Source organism: Orycteropus afer, unplaced genomic scaffold, assembly GCF_000298275.1.
Source record: "Orycteropus afer afer isolate SDZICR_OR568_19922 unplaced genomic scaffold, OryAfe1.0 scaffold00116, whole genome shotgun sequence".
Lineage (NCBI taxonomy): Eukaryota > Metazoa > Chordata > Mammalia > Tubulidentata > Orycteropodidae > Orycteropus > Orycteropus afer.
In genome coordinates, this window is record NW_006921703.1 from 8,645,110 (window position 1) to 8,664,226 (window position 19,117).

A 19,117-nucleotide genomic window follows, 5' to 3' on the forward strand; every position below is an offset into this window, starting at 1 on the left:
CAGGGGTCCAAGATTATCTTCTGTGTCTGTGTTAATTGGTTTCCCTTTTCTTTGTTGAAGAGGGTCTGTGCAATCCTTCTGCCTAGTCCGCCATCTTTGGACTAATTTTTTCCAATTAATCTTTGGTGTTCTTCATTCTTCTTTGCTCTAGACAAGGTAGACCCATTGTTCCATCTAGATGACTGCTTGCAAGCTTTTAAGATCTCGGGTACTACTTACCAAAGTAGGATGTGGAACAGTGGTTTTGTTTAGTGTTATGTCAGTTGAGCTAGATGTTCCCTGAGACCATGGTCCCAAGGCCACAGGTCTAACTACTCACTCCCTCCAGGTAGCTGGTTGTGGCCCAAGAAGCGACTACAACCTTGTTCCTTGCCAGCTCTATTATATACCTGGATATTCTTATAGAAAATACAAATACACTTGAAGAAACATCATCTGCCAATCTTATACATGGTCATGGGCACACTCCCTGCTGCCTAGACATGCCTGATCATTCAGCCTGTCCACCCATCTATCCACCCATCTATCCATGTGCCATCACTGACAACACAGTACTGCATGTGCAAAATGGTTCACTTTATTGTCTGTATCTCCCATGTACCTCTCTCTGTCTTCCTCTTCCTGAATGTCACCATGTTGATCACTCACATTTGGTGCATTGCCTTTCCCTTCACCAAAATCAGTACTTGTCTCTACCTATCTAACAGTGTTCCCTCTCCTTCCATCTCACCCCTGGTAACCAACAAAAAAATGTTCCTTTTGTATATAAAACTTTCCTTGACTTTTTACAGTAACGGACTATTTGTCCTGTGATTGACTTATTTCACTCCCCATAATGTCCTCCAAGTTCATCCACATTGTGAAGTGTTTTGCCAATGCTGCATTATTCTTTAGGGTTGCATAATATTCCATTGTATGTATGAACCATAGTTTGGTTATCCATTCTCCTGTTAATGAGAATTGTTTTGGTTACCTAGTGCTGCTCTGACAAGAATATACTACAAATGGGTTGGCTCAAACAAACAGGAGTTTATTCTCTTACAGTTAGGGAGACTAGAGGTCCAAGGTCAAAGTGCCAGCCTCTAGGGCCTATGTGAAAGCCCCTCAACCTTAGCCTTCAGCTCTGCCCCTTGCTCCCAGCCCACTGAAGCTAGAGGCATATCTTTACTCAGACAGCTACTGGCTGCTGAGGCTAACAAGTCCATGGTCAACAAATAAAATGGCACAGTCCCAATGTTACCAAACCACATAGCAGGCCATTCATTCAAATCCGTTAAAAGTCCCAAGGTTGGCAGAGCATGGCAGGCTGTTGAACGATGACATGGCTACATGCAGGGTTCAAGCATGCCATAAGCTAGAGACCATTCCCAAAGCTGCTTCTCATATACAGAAAGCAGACCAAATCACTAAGGCAATACTGAGCTGCTCATAGTAGATTCCACCCTGGATTACCAGTCTCATCATGGGCAATGACTACATCCAGCTGCCCAGCCACTCATCCAGGCCTAACCAAGTTGACACAAAACTTAACTATCACTGGCACCTAGATTGTTTCCATCCTTTTTTTTTTTTTTTTGTAAATAGTCCTGTGATATAATTCATATATCTTTTCTCACTTCCTTAGGATATATACCTAGTAATGGAATGGCTGGGTCAAATGGTATTTCTTATTCCAAAATTTTAAGTAATTGCCATACTACTTTCCATATTGGTTGTATTATTTTACAGTCCCACCAGAAGTGTATGAGAGTCTCAATCTCTCCATATCCTTGCCAGCATTTGTTATTTTCTGTCTTGTTGAACTTTGCTATTAGTGCTGGGGCAAGATGGTGGTATCTTCATTGTTGTTTCAATTTGCATCTCTCTGACAGCTAGTGATCATGAACATTTCTTCATGTATTTGTTGGCCACCTGAATATCCTCTTTGGTGATGTTTCTATTCATGTCATCTGCTCATTTTTTAATTGGTCAGTTGTCTTTTTTGATGGTGAGGTGGTGGAGTTTTCTATAAATTTTAGAGAAAGTGCCTGATCAGATAATGTCATTTGCCAAACATTTTTTCCCAATCTGTAGGTTCTTTTTTGATTATTTTGGAGAAGTCTTTAGAAGCAGATTAATATTTAATTTAATCTATTCTATCTTCCACTGTTTGTGCATTTTGGATTATGTTTGATAGTCTGTTTATGCCATATATACCAAAACCAAACCCACTGCCGGTCAAGTCAGATTCGACTCATAGTGACCCCTCCTTGGGTTTCCAAGGTGGTACCACTACAGAAGTAGATTGTCCAGCCTTCCTTCTGAGGAGTGGCTGGTGGGTTTGAAATGCTAGTCTTCTGGTTAGTAGTCAAGTGCCTTAGGCACTACGCCACTAGAGCTCCCTTGCCATATGTAACATCCCCTTAATTTTCCCTAATTTTTTTCTTGAGGAACATTGTAGTTTTAGGTTTCACATTTAAGTTTTTGATCAGTCTGAAGTTAGTTTTTGTGTATGGTGTGAAGTACAGATCTTGTTTCATTTTTCTGCAAATGGACATCCAGTTTTGCCAGTACCATTTGTTAAACAGAAAATCTCTTCCCCATTTAATGGATTTCAGCCATTTGTCAAAGATCAGCTGACCATCGGTCAAAGGATCTATTTCTGGATTTTCAATTCTATTCCATTGGTATATGTGTCTGTTTTTGTACCAATACCAGGCTGTTTTGACTACTGTGATTGTATGGGTTTTGAGATCCAGGACTATGAAGCCTCCTACTTTGTTCTTCATCTTCAATATTGCTTTGCTTATCTGATGTCTCTTTCCTTTTCAAATAAAATTAGTGATTGTTTTTTTTTTTCCATATCCTTAAAGAAGGTTGAAGTAGCATAATGCCTAAGGCACTTGACTGCTAACCAGAAGGCTGGCAGTTCAAACCCACCAGCTACTCCTTGGAAGAAAGCTTGGGCAATCTACTTCTATAGTGATACTGCTTCGGAAACCCAAGGAGGGGCTATGAGTTGGGTCCGATTCAATGGCACACAACAACAACAAAGAATGTTGATGGGATCTGGATTAGTATTGCATTGAATATATAGATTGCTTTGAGTAGTATTGACATTTTCACAATGTTCAGTCCTCCTATCCACAAGCATGGTATTTTCTTCCATGTAGATCTCTTATTGTTTCTTGAAGTTGGGTTTTGTAGATTTCTTTGTACCAGTCTTTTATGGCCCTGGTAAGATTTATTCCCAAGTATTTTATTATTTTTCTTTTTAGTAGCTATTGTAAATGGTGTTGATTTCCTTATTTCTTCTTCAGCAATCTTTTTGCTGGTGTAGAGGAATCCATGGGATTTTGTGTGTTGATGTTGTATCCTGCTGCTAAATCTCTCAATTAGTTCCAGTACAGTTTTTACTGAGTCTCTTGGGTTTTCTAGATATAGGATAATATCATCAGAAAATAGGGATAGTTTGACTTCTTCATTACCTATTTGTGTGTCTTTGGTTTCCCTTTCTTGTCTTACTGATCTAGCTAGAACTTCTATTACAATGTTGAATAGAAGTGGTGATAGAGGGCATCTTTGGTTCCTGTACGCAATGAGAATTGTTTAGTCTCTCTACTGCGAATAATGTTGGCTGTTGGTGTTCCATATATATCCTTTATCTTATTGAGGAATGTCTCTTCAATTCCTAGTTTGAAGAGAGTTTTTATCAGGAATGAGTGTTGGAGTCTATCAAATGCTTTTTCTGTATTGATTGATATTATCATGTTGTGCTTTTCCTTTGTTTTATTTACATGATGGATGATGTTGATTGTTTTTCTAATGTTAAACCATCTTTCCATACCTGGTATGAACCCCACTTGATCATGATGTATTATTTTTTGATATGCTGTTGTAGTCAATTGACATGATTTTGTTGAAGAATTTTGCATCTAAATTCATGAGTGTTATTGGTCTGTAGTTTTCCTTTTGAGTGATGTCTTTGCCTGGTTTTGGGATCAAGGTTATGCTTGCTTCATATAATGAATATGGGAGGATTCCATCTTTTCTATGTTCTAGATTAGTTTGAGTAGGAGTAGTGTCAATTCTTCTCTGAACGTTTGGTAGAATTCTCCAGTGAAATCATCTGGGCCAGGACTTTTTTTGTTGGTAATTTTTTAAGACCTGTTGTGGTAGTTAAGGTTGTTGTCAACTTGGCTGGGCCTGGTTTAGTGGCTGGGAAGTTGGAAGTAGCTATTCACCATGATGACACTGGCAATCAACTCCATGGTGAAATCTGCCGTGAGCAGCTGGATAGCTGATTTAGGGATGTGGTCTGCTTCCCATGCATAAGACGAAGCTTCAGAATTAGTCTCTAGCCTTTTGGCATGCTTGAACCTGGCATGTAGGCATGTCATTGTTCAACAGCCTGTCATGCCCTGATGATCTTGGGACTTCATTTGGACTAGAATTAGTGGACTTCCATGTTGTTTGGTAACATTGGGACTGTGCCTTTTCACTTGTCAACCTTCAGCTTGTCTGCCTCAGCAGCCAGCAGTTGTCTGAGTGAAGAAAAGCCTCCATCTTCAGTGGGCCAGGAGCAGAAGACAGAGCTAAAGCCCAAGGTTGAAGGGCTTTCACCCAGCCCCTAGGGCTTGGCACTTTGAATTCGAACTTAAAGCCTTCAGATGATAAAAGAATAAACTATTTGTTCAAGCCATTCCACCTGTGGTATATACTTGTCAGAGCAGCACTAGGTAACCAAGACACCTGTTCAACTTCTTTTTTGTTATGATTCTGTTCAACTTTTCCACCTCAATCTGTGTTAATTTAGATGAGTACTACATTTCTACAAATCTGTCCATTTCTTTTAGATTTTAAAATTTGTTGGAGTACAATGCATCATAGTATCCTGATATAATCCTTTTTATTTCAGTTGGTTCTGTTATGATGTCACCCAATTTGTTCTTATTTGTGTTGTTTGTATTATCTCCCTCTTTTCTTTTGTTAAATTTGCCAGTGGTTTGCCAATTATATTCAAAAAAAAAAAAAACCTTCTAGTCTTGTTGATTTTTTCCTGTCTTTCACTTTTCTGTTTCATTTATTTCTGCTTGAATGTTTATTATTTCTTTTCTTCTGGTGACTTTTGGAATTTTTTGCTGCTCTTTTTCTAATTGTTGGAGATGTTGGTTTAAGGTGTTGACTTTGGCTCATTCTTGTTTTTTGATGTGTGCATTGGTTGCTATAAATTGGCCTCTGATCACTGCTTTTGCTGTGTCCCACAGATTTTGATATGTTGTGTTTTCATTCTTTTATTCAAAGGATTTTTTATTTTATTTTTTATTTCTTCTATTATCCAGTCATTTTCAAGGAGGGTGTTATTCAGCTTCCATGTGTTTGCTCTTTTTCCGTTGATCTTCCTATTGTTGATTTCTAATTTTATAGCATCATGGAGAATGTTCCATGTGCACTGGAAAAAAAATGTATATTGTGCTATTGTTGGGTGAAGTGCTCTGTAGATGTCAATAAGGTCAAGTTGGTGATTGTATTGTTTAGTTCTTGTGTGTCTTTGTTGAATTTCTTTCAAGTTGTTCTATCTTTCATTGAAAGTGGTGTACTATATGCATAGGTACATAGTAGGAAAGTCTCCTGCTATGACTGTGGAGTCATATATTTGTCTTCTCAATTCTGTTAAATCTGATTTATGTATTTTGGGGCTTTTTCATTGGGTGCATAGTATTTATTACAGTTATGTTTTCTTGGTCAACTGACCCTTTAATCATTATATAATGTCTTTTTTCCCTCCTATGGTGGTTTTTGTCTTAAAGTCAATTTGATCAGAAATTAATATTGCCACTCTTGCTCTCTTCTAATTGCTATTTGCTTGATATTTCTCTTTCCAACTTTGATTTTTAGTATATTTTTGTCTTTCTCTCTACAGTATGTCTCTTGTAGACAGCATATTGATGGGTTATATTTTCTTATCTAGTCTTTAACTCTCTGTAACTTGACTGATGCATTTAATCCATTTATATTCAGTGTAATTATTGACAAGTATGAATTTGTTGTTGTCATTTTGTTATGTGTTTTTTTCATGGTATTGCTGATTTCTTTGTTCCATACAATTTTGTGTGCTGAACTCATTATTTTAATGAATCCTGTTATGATTTCCTTTGTTAGCGTTGTTTTAGTATTTGCTAAATAATTGTGCTTTTCCTGTGGGTTTATCATGATGTGAAGCTTTATCATTTGTCTTTGACATTACCCCATGATTTTCTCCCCAAGTTTAGAACAGTCCATTCTAACTTACAATTCTCTTGACTTCCTCAACATTTAGAAATTTCATAACTACACTATCTTTTCCCTCTTTTTGGTTCTGTAGTTGTCCTCATTTGCCAATTGATGTCTCTGGTTCCCTGTTCACAATCTTGTAAGCTTATTTTACTTTGGATACTTCCATAGCTGTGTTGGTCATCTTGAGTATTAATGGTCAGTTGTTGTTTGCTATTATTGGTTCTCTGCTCAAAGGATTCACTTTAGTATCTCTTGTAAGGTTGATCTGTTTTAACAAATTCCCATAATTTCTGCTTATCCTGAAATCTCCTAATTTTGCCATCATATTTGAGGGACAGTTTTGCTGGATATATAATTCTTGGTTGGAAATTTTTGTCTCTTAGGGTATTATATATATACCATCCCATTGCCTTGTCAGTTGCATGGTTTCTGCTGAGAAATCAGAGGTTAGTCTTACTGGTTGCCCTTCATAGGTAACTTTTCATTTATTCTATGCTGGTTTCAGGATTCTTTCTTTGTCTTTGGTTTCGGTGCGTTTGATAACACTATCTCTTGGTGATTTTCTTTTGGGGTCTATAATTTTTGTGGTTCATTGGATTTCTTGAATGGATATATTTTCATCTTTCATCATATCAGGGAAGTTCTCTTCCAACAAATCTTGCACAATTTTCTCACTGGCTTTATTTTTCTCTTCCTGTTCTAGAATTCTGACTACATGTAAATTATTCCTTTTGATGGTCTCCCACATGAACCTTACACTTTCTTCATTTTGTTTTAATTTTTTTTCTGATTGATCCCTTTCCAGAGACATATTGAGGTATTTTCCTTCAAGCTTTGTCTTCCATTGTATCAATTCTACTCCTTTCCCCTTTCAATGAGTTATCTATTTCTGAAAATTTAGTATTAGTTTTCTGGATTTATATCTGTAGATTTTGTATCATTCTTAATGTTTCATTTATTTTGTCATTTTGTTCTTGTATTTTCTTCTGAAGTTGTTCTAGGGTTTGGTTGGTGTTTTCCTTAATTTTGTCAACATTTTCTTTAATCTGTCTCTCAATCTGTTGAAAATATTTAAATATAATTATTTTGAATTCCTTATCAGGGAGTTCCAGAGCTGCTTCTCCCTCAGGCATGTGTTGTTCTGGGTCTATATCCTGGTCTTTTGTTTCTACTGCTATATCTTGCTTCTTTGTGTGTATTGTGATGGCCTTTTGTCTCTGAGACATGGTGACTTTGTTGTGTTTATATTTAATTGTGAATTTATGTTAGGGCGATTCATCTAAGATTTTTGTTTTCTTTGGTATCTGAGTGAGCATGGTATTGTGCTCTTTTATTCACTAGTTTTCAGCACTTACATACTCACCACCTGTTTCCTGGTGGGTGTGATAGAGAATGAGGGTGGCCGCACAGATCTCTGTTAACTGTTTGTGAAGAGCAGTGAAGGGTGAGTCAGGCTCATATTGGCTGCCACTTATTGTTGGGCAGTTGGTGCCGAAGAAAGTGGTGGTCCTCACTCAGTAGATGGGGCTTCAGGAGGTGTGGGTATGGTTGGGTCGTATTACATGGTTGCTGTCTCCCACTCAGTTAGACAAAAACAATAATTGAAAAACCACCAAAAAAATAAGAGCAAGAGGACAAATAACACACACCACATAAACACACAGAAACAATCACCAGAAAGAGAAAGAAAGCAAATAAAGAGGAAAGGCAAGGAATAAGACAAAATATTTAAAGAGCTACTTTTAAAAGACAAAAGAAATATGAATAGCAATAGATTAAAAATAAAAGAGCACAATATCTGGAGATAAGGACTTTGTATAAAGAGGTAGAGGAAGAGAATAATGAAGGAAAAATAGGAAGAATGCAAGAAGAAAACAAGGGATGAGGAGAACCAAAAAAAAAAAAAAAGGAAACCAATAAAAGGCAAGAGAGAAGAAAAAAAAAAAAAAAACAATAGAACCTGGGAAGGGAAGAAGACAGAATAAAAATAAAAGGGAAGAAGAAAATATAAACAAGAGAAGAAAAATTTAAAAACGAACAAACAAAAAACAAGAGGAAATAAATGTTGTTGTTGTTATGTGCTGTCAAGTCGGACCCGACTCATAGTGACCCCTTCTTGGGTTTCTGAGGCAGTATCACTATGAAAGTAGATTGCCTCATCTTCCTTCCAAGGAGTGGCTAGTAGGAAACAAAAAACAAGTCTGAAGAGGGCAGGGTAGGGCACTCAGACTTCATCAGAGCACATGGACTGGGATGGAATTCCTGTGCCCAGAAGGCAGGTGGGAGTGAGGTATGGCTGCACCTTCATTCACCAAGAGGGTGTGGGGTATAACAAGGGGAATATTGCACCTTTCTTCATACCACCTCAGCCTCTGGTTCGTCCATGCTGTCCTGAGCAAGTGGAGCCTATTCTTAGGTCCTTGGAATCTGAGGTAATGCTGCTGCTTTAAATATCCAAATTGGTCAAACCACTTGTAACCATTCAAAATGGCTGCACTGTCCTGACACCAAAAGTCCACTGCTCAATTTGTCTCTTTTTTTGATGTTTCTTTTTTAGTCATCAGCCACCGGTATAGTCCTCCTTGCAGCCCTTTGTGAGCAGGGTCAATTTTTAGGTTAATTCTTAGGTCCTAACACCACCTGAAAATATCCAAACTGTCTGTGTCATCAAGATACCTGGCAGTTCAAAAAAGGGTTTCTCTCTTAATTCAGTATTTTCATGCAGATTCTTCTACTAGTTGGAGTTTAGTCAGCTTCTGTATCCTTCCTGTCAGAGCTCAGAGCTCCAGGATTATTTTCTATATCAGTGTCAATTGTTTTCTCTTTTCTTTGTTGAAGAGGTTCTGTGTAGATTGTCTGCCTATTCTACCATCTCACCAGAACTTAAGCCTCAATATATTTAAAAACATCTCAGATCACAGTGCTTTAAAATTAGAAACCAACAAGAATATCAAGGAAAATTAAAAATAAAAAAGATGGAAAAATTAATCACTAATTTTATATGGAAGAGTAAGAGATCTTGGAAAAGCACTGCTGAAGAACAATGAATAGGAAGCCTCACACTCCCCAATCTCAAAATCTTAGCCACAGTGCTCAGAATAGCCTGGTATCAGCACAATGACAGACACATAGACCAATAGAATAGAATTGAGAATCCAGAAGTAAATTCATTCACCTAGGATAACAGATCTTCGAAAAAGGGTCAAAAGCCATTAAATAAGGAAGAGATAATTTATTAAAAAATAGTGTTGGCCAAACTGGATTTCCATATGCAGAAAAATGAAACAGGATCCATAGCTCTCATCACATAGGAACACTAAGTCAAGGTGGATCAAAGACCTAAGTGTGAAAACTAAAACTATAAATATCATAAAAGAAAAAATAAGGGCAAATTTAGGGGCCCTTTTACATGGCATAAATACTTTATCAAATATAACTATAAATGCATGAACTTCAGAGGACAAACTAGAGAAATCCTCCCAAACAAGAAAAAAACATTGCCATTGAGTTCATTCTGATTCATAGGAAACATTTAGGACAGAGTAGAGCTTCCCCATACAGTTTCCAATGTTGTAAATCTTTACAGAAGCAGATTGCCTCATCTTTCTCACAGGAAGTAGCTGGTGGGTTTGAACCACCAATCTTTCAGTTAGCAGCCAAATACATTAACCACTGTGCCACCAGAGCTCCTGACTAAATGACTGAGACTTCCTAAAAACTGTTTTTCCTTTTTTTTTGTATCAAACCAAAAAAAAAAAAACGTAAAAAAGAGAACTTACAAGGAGGGGTTGCTATGAATTGGGTCCAACTCAATGGCACATAACAACAACAACACAGACTGGGAAAAAATTTGTTTTTTTGCAATGACATATTGAACAAGGCACTAATCTCTGAAATTTATAGAAAACTTGAACACATTTACAACAAAAGACAAACAATGCAATTAATACAGGGGCAGAAGACATGAACAGACAGTTCACCAAAGAAGACATTTATGAGGCCAAAAAAAAAGCATGAAAAAATGCTTATGATCATTAGCCATTGAAACCAAAACCAATCTCACTGTCATTGAGTTGAATCTGACCCATATTGACCCCATTGCATTTCCAAGGCTGTAAATCTGTTCAGAAGCAGTCTGCCTCATCTTTCTTCCATGGAGTAGCTGGTGGGTTCAAACAAATGACTTTTTGGTTAGCAGCCAAATGCCTTAACCAAGACACCACCTGAGCTCCATTAGCCATTGGACAGATGGAAATCAAAACAACAATGAGATATCATCTCACTTCAGCACTAACGGCAAAGTTCAAAAAAAAAAAAAAATAACAAAATAACAAATGCTGGTGACTGGTGATGGAGTGGAGACACTGGAACACTTTGGACACTGCTGGTGGGATTGAAATATGGTACAAGCACTATGGGAAACAGTATGATGCTTCTGTAAAAAGCTGGAAACAGTATGATGCTTCCTTAAAAAGCTAGAAATAGATATATCATGTAATCCAACAAACCCACTGCTAGGTATGTATCCTGGAGAGATAAAAGACATGACAAAGCAGGTATTTACATGTCCATTATGGTGCAGTGAATTACTTATGTCTTCTAGCCATGGTCTTTGAGGCTCCCACTAGGTGACTGGATGGAATTATGCAAATGTGAGGTGCTTGTGGCTCACTAAGGAGAATGAATAACTTGTTAGTAACATACATAAGGTACATGGCAGCCTTGTAGGGTGGGCAATAAAGCGTATGGAACTCTAACATGGAGATTGGTCAGTTTTGTTATTCCACTAGGTTTAAAATGAGCCCTCCCAGAGACAGAAGGGAGGATCTTACTACCATCAAAAGAGAAAAGAGCTGGGAGTGGAGCATATCCTAGGACCCAGATCCCTGTTCTGGCCCTCCTTGACAGAGATACAGCTGAGAGAGCAAAGAGACAGCAGCAGTAGAACTGAGAGACATGCATGAGACAGAGCTTTGAACAGGAAGCTTGTTGGCAGAGTGGGATGCACCTCTCAGCAGAACTAAAGGAGTTTTATAAAACTAGCCTGAGCAGGAAGGAAGCTAGGTCTTGAAGCCAAGGGCCAAAAAGAGGCATGCCTTCAGCCATGGCACTGGAGAGGCTGTCCTGATCCAAGAATTGTATGTTTATCATTCCTGAACCTGAATTGTGGGAGCTCTGGTAGCATAGTGCCTAAGGCATTTGACAGCTCACCAGAAGGCTGGTAGTTCAAACCCACCAGCCACTCTTCAGAAGGAAGGTTGGGCAATCTACATCCGTAGTGATATCACCTCGGAAACCCAAGGACGGCTCTCTATGAATCGGATCCAACTCCAAGGAGGTACGTTTGGTTTTGGTTTTGAACCTGAATTGTAACATTTTCCCTAATAAATCCCATAGTCATGAATATTGTCTGTGAGTTTTGTGTAACAATTGCAACTAATTATTGAATTCAGAAGAGAAATTGTGAGTGCCGTGGAAGGAACAGTTGGAGTCAGAATGGGAAAAAAAGATTGTAGGATGGTGGCATATCTGACTTCTACCTTTTAAGAATCAGCTTTGGGCTGTAATTGATGATGAGTCTCTCTCCCTTTTGAAGTTAGAGGAAGTCAGAGGACACCACATCTACATCTTTTTTTCATCTATGTTCATCACAGAAATATTCACAATTACAAAAAGGAAGGAACAACTTAAATGGTCATTAATGGATGAATGGATAAACAAACTATGGTACATGCACACAATGGAATGCCACACAACCTTAAAGGACAACAATGAATCTGCAAAATATATCATAACATGGATAAACCTAGCAGATTACCTTGAGTGAAATTAATCAATTACAAAAGATCAAATATTGTATGAGACCACTACAATAAAAAGTAAAGGAAAGAGTTTCACATAATGTGAGTTTCACACAAACTATTCTTTAATAGTTACCAGGGGTGAGAGGGAAAGGAGAGTAAATCACTAACTGGAGGCTAAGCACATATTAACTTGGGTGAAGGGAAAGAAAACCCACTGCTGTCAAGTCAGTTCCGACAGTGACCCCCATTGGGTTTCTGAGGCTGTAAATCTTTACAGAAATAGATTTCACAGAGAGCAGTGGTGGGTTTTAACCACTGACTTTCCGGTTCACAGACAAATGCCTTGCCCACTATGACACCAGATTTCCCTAGGTAAAGAAGGCAATATGCAACAAAGAAGTCAGCACAAAATAATCAAGGAAAGGAAGACACAGGGAGGAATACAAGAGTTAGAGGCCACAGAGTAAAAATACTAATTCATGCACAATCCTGCATAACAGTAGTAACAATTATCTATGAGTATATACATAGAAGACATGCAAGCTGAACAGGTGTAGGAAGGTTAGTGGGACTACACCCATGAATATATAGATTTGACAGAGGATATTTCTACATGTGTATTCAATAACAGGGGTGTAATCAATGACACTGAATAGAACATACAGAAATTGTTCAATTGCTATATATTTTGCAGTGCACATCTTCCAGTACAGTAAAAGTAAATACCAGTGATTGGCTATAATTATAGGTTAATTAAATCAGATGTCTAAGGATATTGTCTAGATGATCATATTATTTTAAATGCTTTCCAGGTGATTGTAGTGTGCATATAGGGCTAAGAAGCCTCCTCAGGGTATGGCCTGAAGTTCAAGAATCACAGTGGTCATGGAAAACCTGTCAAATACTTCTGATACCAGATCTGAGTTTGATCCAAGCTATATCTCAATAATGACTTAGATGAGTATGAATTAAATAAAAGAAAAGTGAGAGTAATAAAACTGCTCACAAGTGCCTGCTTTGCTGTAAGCAGTTTCTGAGTTCATGGGAAGTCACTTATTATTTTCGAGACTCATAGTGCCTAAGGCGCTTGACTGCTAACCAGAAGGCTGGCGGTTCAAACCCACCAGCCACTCCTTGGAAGGAAGATGGGCAATGTACTTCAGTAGTGATACTGCCTTGGAAACCCAAGGAGGGGCCGCTATGAGTTGGGTCCGACTTGGCAGCACATAACAACAACAACCGCATGACTATATAAGTTCGGTGATGCAAACAGTTATCACAGTTGCTGCTAATGAAAATACTGGTGGCAAATTCATTGAGAGGCACCTTGGAAGAAAGTCTTGATGATCTACTTTTTGAAAAAATCAATTATTAAAGATCTTATGTAGCATAATGCTTCTCTTACACACATGGGGTCACCATGAGTTACAGTTAACTCAATGGATTTTTTTTTTTTAATTGTTCAGAGGGACTGACTGATCCTTTCCTTAACCAGTTTTAGCATTCCTAAATGTCACATTCAGTTATGTACCATTTATATCTTATTAACAAACCGTCTGGTGATGTCAAACTACCCCTCCATCTCTGGTTGGGAAACCAGTGTTTTCACCTATAATCATGGCCAAAGCCAAGGACATATATATTCAAGGATTACAATAATATTATATTATGTTATTATATTATGAGTATTTAGAAATAAAAAAAAACTTACTCTGATGAAATTTCTAACTTTATGCATATTTTCTAGGTTTATCTGTGTTGTTCTTGATATAATAAATTCAAATAAGCATATAAGAAACCCAATTTGATTAAAAAAAAAAAAGTCTAAATGTTAAAAGACACCACTGAAAGAATCTTAATTTCAAGTGATAGAAAACAGATACATATACATCATTATTAATGCTATATGGCTCCTTAATGAAGAGCTAAACTGAAGATACTTGAAGTCTGGCCCATATCTGTAGTATTTTAAACTGTACACTAAAATCCAATGAAAAATGCTGTGCAATGATCAGGCAAAAAAATTTAAAAAAGGACACAAACATTAGTTGCTGTGAATTCATCAAATAAAATTATTTGATGAATAAAAGTTATGGGAAACTTATTTTATAGGTTTTTATCATTTTTTAACTGAGAGATGATGCTGTTGTTGTTGTAAGGTACTATCGAGTTGGCTCTGACTCATAGCGAACCTATACACAACAGCACAAAACACTGTCAGGTCCTGTGCCAGTCTCACAATTCTCGCTGTACTTAAGCACATCATTGCAACCAATATGTCAATTCATCTCATTGAGAGACTTCTCCTTTTCCGCTGACCCTCCACTTTACCAAGCATGATATCCTTCTCCAGGAAATGGTCCCTTCTGACAACATGACCAAAGTAAGTGAGACAAAGTCTGGCCAATCTCGCCTCCTTGCAGCATTCTGGCTGCACTTCTAACAGGACAGATTTTTTCATTCTTTTTGCTGTCCGTGGTACTTTCAGTATTCTTCACCAACACCACATCTCAAAAGTATCAACTCTTCTTTGGTCTTTCCTGTTCATTGTCCAGTTCTCCCATGCATATGAAGCGATTGAAAATACCATGCTTGGGTTAGGTGCATCTCAGTCTTCAAGGAAACATTTTTGCTCTTCAGCACTTAAAAGAGGTCTTTTGCAGCAGATTTGCCCAGTGTAATACATATAATGTCTTCACTGCTGTTTCCATTGGTGTTGATTGTGGAACCAAATAATATGAAATCTTGGATAACTTCAATCTTTTCTGCATTTACTGTGATGCTGCTTATTGCTCCAGATGTGAGGATTTTCATTTTCTTTATGTTGAGATGTAATCCATACTCCAAACTGAAATCCTTAATCTCCATGAGTAAGTGCTTCAAGTCATCCTCACTTTCAGAAAGCAAAGTTGTATTGTCTGCATATCACAAGTTATTAATGACTCTTCTTCCAATCCTGATGCCACATTTTCTATATAGCAAAAATATAATTCTCATTGCTATTGAGAAAACTGTCATTTCTGAAACAAGAGGAGACAAATTGTCAAATTCAATCAAATTTCATCTTAACTTTTAGAACTCTATTACTGAAAGAGCTTTAGAGAATAATTGAAAACGTTATTCTTTTTTGATGAGTGTATAGCAAAATCTCCACGAGATTTGGCTTCAGATGTTTAAAGACTGCTGGTCATCCTCCTACTTATAAGCTGCAAGAGTGGTTTCCTACAGAGTTCCTGAGAAGATGTGAGAACTGGGGTCCATGCTTTGGTTCAGGATTTCTAGATGCTCTCTGAAATTTCTTTGTCATTCTTTAATTTGAGTATGACACTCAGAGCTTGCCTGAATGACCAACACACTCATCTCATGTTCCAATATTTATGCACATATCCAAATTCTAAAATGATACGTAACTTCAGTAATTTGAAAGAGAAACGTGGAGACTCTTATTTAATTAACTCCATAAGAAGAAGCACTAAATTCATATTTACTTTTACTTATGGGTAGGATTTGAAAGACACATAAATAATTCTGATGAGAAGATTCTAAGAAATTATAATGTGTTAGATTGGGTTCTCTAGAGAAACACAAAAACCAGCAAAGTGTATATATATATTTAGAGAGAGAGAGAGAGAAATTTATCTTAGGAAAATGGCTCTCAAGCGTATAGAAGCCGACAAGTCCAAGCTGACAAGTCCAAGTCTCTGGAAGAAACGGGCAGACAGCAGCCTTAGCTTCCATAAGTGCAGGGGACAGAGCAATTCAAGGCTGGCAGGCAGTACACTGGTTGTTGACTCCAACAAAAGACGAATCCAAGATCTCCAGGCCGAGCGGTGGGCTGCTCACTCGCGGAAGTCTGTAGTCCGCACACCAGGGTTCCAATCCCTCAAAGAATGTGTCTCTTCCCAGGATGTCCCTGGATATCTTGGAAGCAGGCCACACCCCTAGGGAAACTCCCCTTGGGCAGACTGGCCACTCAGAACACAGTCATCTGATCCCATCATGGGAACAACCACACAGAACTGGGGTCCAGCCAAGTTGACACACAGCTTCAACTATCACATATAGGTTATTTTACCCACTGCACAAGATGGGCCATCTCATTAACTAATGTCAGTAGAGTGAATGAGTGAATTTACATATAACTTTGGTAATTGAAACTAGTTAAGACAATTGACTCAAACTGATGGATTTTCTTTTATCTTTGCTGAGAGTCAGCTTTCCATTTGAGTGACTCCTGATACTGCTTATTGACAAGATATTCACAATAACACACTATCTTTTTTCCCTGTCTTATCATTTGTCCTAAGATATTTTTCATGCTGTTCATGGAGCATCCTATGTAGTTTCTGACTGATATCTTACTTCACTCCTACCTTTGAAGGACAGAGAAGGGCAGAGAGTAGTAGAGATGTTTGCATTCTGTAATAAGAGCAAATATCATCCATCTCTTTCATAGCTGTAAGAATCTCAGAGTTACATGAAATGATACCACTTGACCTATTTTCTGTGTTGTTTGCTTGGTCAAATGTTTTTATAAAAATAACTTCTTTTTGATTAGATATGAGTGAGGAATAGCACAAATAATTGAAGAACAAGGAAATTATGAAAAAGTTCTTCAAAAATGTTATTGTAACTGAGAGGTAAACTTCCACATTGAAGTAGCCCTCAGGTCACCCAGTGTAGTTATGCTACCAGAGCTCCTCAGTGGATAATACAGGCCCATACTATGAAACATGAGAATCTTTAGAACTTGGAAACCTAGAAAAGTTTCATGAAGTTCAAGAAATTGAGAATGGAAGTGGAGAAAGCTCAGGTGCAAAAGATAACACTCAAAATATCAAATGGCTTCAGGTTTCCCAAAAAGCTAAAAGTCAATAAAGCTTTCAGAATGCTGAAGGAAAATTATATTCAATCTTGAATGTCTCTGTCAGCCAATGTATCAATAAAATGCAAGGGTAAAATAAAGATATTTTTAGATAAGCAGAGTCTCAGAAAATTAACTGTCCCTTGTGCTTACCTGTAAAAAGATACTGGAAGACATGCTATCAAAACTATTTGGTATTCAAAACCAAGAGGACATGGACTCCAACTTCTGAGACATATGACAGAAATAGCAGGATGACAGTAAAAGGAGAGTCTCAGATAACAAATGTAGACTGGGGTGAAATGTAGGTGGGGAAATATTGGTTACATGTGATAAACTAAGGAAGGGAACAATCAAAATTTATTCCTTGGAAGGAAGGTTGAGCAATCTACTTCCGTAGTGATACTGCCTTGGCAACCCAAGGAGGGGTCGCTGTGAGTCGGGTCCGACTCAACTGCACATAACAACAACAGTAAATTTAAAAGGAAAATGACAAGAATGATCAAGCATACATTTTAAGTAAACATTTAAAGTGATTTTTATGAAGTTATGTGTATAAAAGTATGTGTGTGGTTGAAAGAAAAGTATGCTCACTCTTTAAATGGTGAATTTCAGGGTATTTAGTCTTGAGATAGTCAGAAAGCTGTTAGATAATTTTACCTTAATTATCAGCCAGTCATCCTCTACACAAAAGCAATTAATAAGTAAAAACAGATGTTTGGTTTCTCTGCTTTATTTCAAACACACATTTTTCTTTCTCTACATATGTATCTCTTCCCTCCCATTAATTCTTTATCCCACCTAAATTAATTTTCCGCATCCAGTCCCTCACTAAAATTGCTCTTACTAAAAACATAAATAAGCTCACTTATGCTAAATGAAATATATGCTTTCTAATCCCCATCTCACATGGTGTCTCAGAAGCTCTACAGTTGGCACTTTATATATTCTCTTGGTAATGACATACTCTGCCATTATTAGTCTATATGCAGTTGAATTGAGGCTCAACTAAGTTTTAGAGGATACATGTGAACAAGGCCTGAGCAATCAGTAATATTTCTAACCTCAGTAATTTGTTATGAGTGAGTACATGAACTGACTGAGTACCTTCAGTTCTAAATACAAGTTTGATTTAGTATCTACATCTAGTCAGCAAAGAAGTAACCCTTTTGGCATGGAAAGAAGGATGTAAACCTAAAGAATGGATCAAATAACAAAGGGAAAATGACAATAAGACCTTCTTTGATCTGGCTTCTGACTTCTCTCTCTCAGCAAACTTACTTGTTCCGTGTTATCACCACCATAGAGAATGGACAGAAGATACATGCCTAAAACATTCTTTATTTTACCTGTCTTGTACCACATTCAAATGATAGCCCTATGATCTCCCTGACAGCTTATTCTCAACTTCTTTAGAGATTATCCTCTTTTATCTGAAACAATATACTAACGTTTCTCTGGATTTAGTCCATCTCTCGTTCTCTTCTAACTCTACACTCTATTTCTAGATCATCTCATTTGCTCCCATGACACTGGATATCATTCTCCCATATATGTGTGGACAGAGCCAAAACCACTCTACTGAGCACTGGATACAAATATTTATCTCCAGCCCAAACAGCTTATCTCTAATGTGTTGTAGTAAGCTGCACTTTTTACAATTAATCACATTCTTGACCTACCTTGTCCTTACATGTTTCCTTTATAGGGTTTTTGTTGTTGTTGGTAGGTGCTGTAAAATTAATTTTGACTCATAATGATCCCACGTGACAGAGTAGAACTGTCGCATAGGGTATTCTAGGCTGAAATCTTTACAGAAGCATACTGTCACATCGTTCTCCTACAGAATGGCTGGTGGATTTGAAAAGCCTACCAGCTATTTAGAAGACAATCATTTTAACCACTGTGCCTCCATGTCTCCTTATTTATGAGTAGAAGTTTTGAATTAAACTAGCCAACAGATTTCAGGGAACAGAGAACAGAAAAGTATATGTTCTTTAAGTCTCATGTTTGCCAGCAAAGGCAAGTTAACACTTTGTTGCTGTTCCAGATCCTCTTGGACAAACTGAAGTATGAGTAATTTTAAATTCTTTTCTTGAAAATGTGGCTTTTATGCTAAGAATCAGTGCAGTTTAATAGAAAAGGACATTAATTTGTATTCTCATCTATGTTTAATCTTTTTTTTTTTTTTTTT